This window comes from Oxyura jamaicensis, chromosome Z (assembly GCF_011077185.1).
Source record: "Oxyura jamaicensis isolate SHBP4307 breed ruddy duck chromosome Z, BPBGC_Ojam_1.0, whole genome shotgun sequence".
In the NCBI taxonomy this organism is placed as follows: Eukaryota; Metazoa; Chordata; class Aves; order Anseriformes; family Anatidae; genus Oxyura; species Oxyura jamaicensis.
In genome coordinates, this window is record NC_048926.1 from 1,255,761 (window position 1) to 1,258,785 (window position 3,025).

General features: G+C 38.8%; 1 protein-coding gene across 1 annotated transcript in view; it reads right to left on the reverse strand.

The window, feature by feature from the left end:
* Positions 1–2,516, reverse strand: part of DYNAP (dynactin associated protein) — an 11,614-nt gene extending 9,098 nt beyond the window's left edge. Inside the window, exon 1 of the mRNA XM_035310011.1 lies at positions 1,933–2,516. The gene's annotated coding sequence lies outside the window, so the exon portion shown is untranslated. The remainder of the gene's footprint in view (positions 1–1,932) is intronic.
* Between the last annotated feature and the right edge of the window lie 509 nt (positions 2,517–3,025).

Sequence of the window (3,025 nt, forward strand, 5' to 3'; positions counted from 1 at the left end):
TTCTTTTCTTTTCTTTTCTTTTCTTTTCTTTTCTTTTCTTTTCTTTTTTCTTTTCTTCTTTTCTCTTTTCTTTTCTTTTCTTTTCTATTTCATTTTCACCTTTCTTTACTTTTCTTTTCGTTTCTCCAAGAGTCTGCCGTTAATGCCAAAAGGGACGGTCCACTGACCACAGGTAACTTGCGTACGACCTCTCAGTCATGGTTTCTCTTTTCTAAACTGAACTTTATTCACCACCCCTCGGTGGTATTGCTAGCTGCTTGATTGCCGTTAATGATTTAAGTAAACACTGCATCTTCACAGACATAATTTATTAATCTCTGCAGGAAACTCATGGACCAGGATTTTCCCAGGTCCTCCTTTCTATCAGTAAGGGACTATTGTGAACAATAAGGAACTTTGGTGCTGTTTTATTATCTTTGGCAGTTCTTCCTCTTTGTCTCTCCTCTTTGTGCTCTGGATATTCCAAAAAGCACAAAAGTCTCATGGTTAGGTACAATTCCACCTATTTCCTTGGTGCTTCCTTCTTGGAGACCATTGAAGAAGGAAAGCCAAATTGTATTTATTTTCATTTTTCCATGTATCGATATCCTACACTTATATTTCCAATACCTGTATCTTTATGAACATCCAAATTCCTGAGCATCTTTTTCCTCGACTGTTTTCACAGCATTTTGCAAACAGACCTCTGAATTTAGTGAAGTTGCTTTTTTCCTATTCTTCCTCTCTTCCATTCTAAAAATCCTTAAATCCATGTAAAAAATTCTTGGACTTATCTTCACATTCTGATCAAAACCTGACATCCTCATAGCCTAAAAATATCCTGGATACTCTGTGATCATTATTTTTTTTTTCCCAACAGATATTTGGTTAAGTAACAACTCCTCAAGGTCCATTATTCAATTAGTTCACAACAATGTTCTTTCCATCTTATATTCTTGGTTTGGTGGTCTTAATGGTGGGATCTCTATGTAATAGCACTCGGGCATTTTGCTCCCTTTATTGTCATCAAGAGGCTTTCAACAGATTCTCTCCTTTTATTTTCTAAACTTTGTCACACAGGTAAACATTTGTAGAGAAATGTATTTTCCCTCCCCTTTTCTTTGCACTGATAACACATTATTTTGCTGTCATTCCGCATTAGCTCTAGTTTAAAGCCATCTCCCTAAGTTCGTAATTCGGAATTTAAAGGGTTTTTCTGTGTGCCTGTCTCTCCTCAGCCGTCCTTGCTATTCTGCTCTGTGAAAGGCTCAGCCGTTGGAGTTGTTAGCAGCAGGATAAAGTGAATTAGAATGAATGAAAAGCTTTTCTCCTTTCCCTGTGAACAGCAACTCTCTCCGCACAGATTTTCCAACTGTAAACTGGACCAAATATTTTGAGTAAGGAAAGGAAAATGAAAAAATATGGTAGATCAATGAATCAACGATCAGCAAGAAAGAAAACCATGATTTTCAAGGGTTTCACAGCTCCAGATATTCATATATATATGAGCTTCCACAGACATATTTTGACAAGCAAATACAAATGCTTGATGGTGTAGGAGTTCACCTAGTTACACAGGAAAAGAATTAATAGTGACGGCTATTATTATACTATTAATAATGAGTGACTGCAGGGCTTGCAGTTTTTCAGATCCTTCTTTTCAGGCTAAAAGGGGTATAAGCTACCCAAACTACCCCTCTGCTAGCAGTCTCCGTGATATCTGGACCCTGAAAATAAGTTTTCCTTTACCAGCATCTTTTCATATCACTGTGAACAAATACACTGATGCTGAGAGATGTCCTAATGCAGATTCCCAGAGGAAAACACAACTGCAGCATACAGCTACTCCATTTAAAGTCCAGCATCACAAAGGGCTTTCCCTTGGAAGGACAGAAATCCCAGAGACAAAATTCCCATCCATCTCCCCCCCACCGTGCCAACCCACTGTCTTACCACCACTGGGATCTTGGCAAGGTCTGAGAGCACAACACTTGTCCTCATCAAAGCCTTTGCTGTCCCAGCTCGGTTTTACTCATATATATACACACTGTAATTCAGGAAGTGCCTTCTGCAGAAAAGATTTCCTGTGTATGCAAATACATACGATCACGGACACTTCTGGACATCTTCAGCAAACACTTCTTGTAACTCGCTGAGAAACGGTGACATTGCTTCTAACAGCTCCTGCTAATTTATTATTTCCTCCAAGTCCTGGACTCGGGCTCTCTGCGCGCCTTCCCCACCCTGCCACTATCAAAACTACGATTATAGTTCAATAAAATGCCTTTTCCCTGATCTAGCCTCCAGGAAACAACCACCACTGACAACTTGGAAATGGCAATTATTTTTGTTTGGTACTTGATTTACATATTCATTTATTGTTCCTGAGTGGTAAATTCACTTTGACTTAGAAGAAAACAAAATTCCAGCTATAACTGCAAGAAGTGCCCAGTGTATATATCCTAAAAGTTACTTTTTCTGTTGATATATAAAGGATCAAACCCCTCTTCAAAATATTCTTTAATGGCCATAAAATTCTGATAGTATTTAAAAAAAAGTAAAAACTGTTGTTTCCACTTACTGATATTACATTGATACATACATGATATACGTTGTACTGGGGAGTGTGTAACTAAACAGAAAGAAGCTGATAAAGGAGAAATATCTGATTAATTAAAAACCCCACAGAATGAGGAATCTTGTAAATGTGGATAGGTACCAGGACTCTAACCATTTGCTTTACTGGGGAAAAAGACTGCCGTGGTTTTTCCCTTAAGGCAGCTCAGCACCACACAGCCATTCACTCGTCACCCCCAGAGTGGGACAGGGGGAGGAATAGGAAAAGGTACAAGTGTGAGAGCTCGTTTTGTAAGTCTGTAGTCAGGGAACAAGGAGCATACACGTACATCGCATCAAGTTCTGGTACAAAGAACAGCACTGCAAATATTAGGTGAATACATTTTAATCCTTCCTGCTTCGCTTTACACATGGTATCAAGCTCCCTCTGTTTCTAATAGGCTGTGTAAGTGATAACCAGAACCAGACA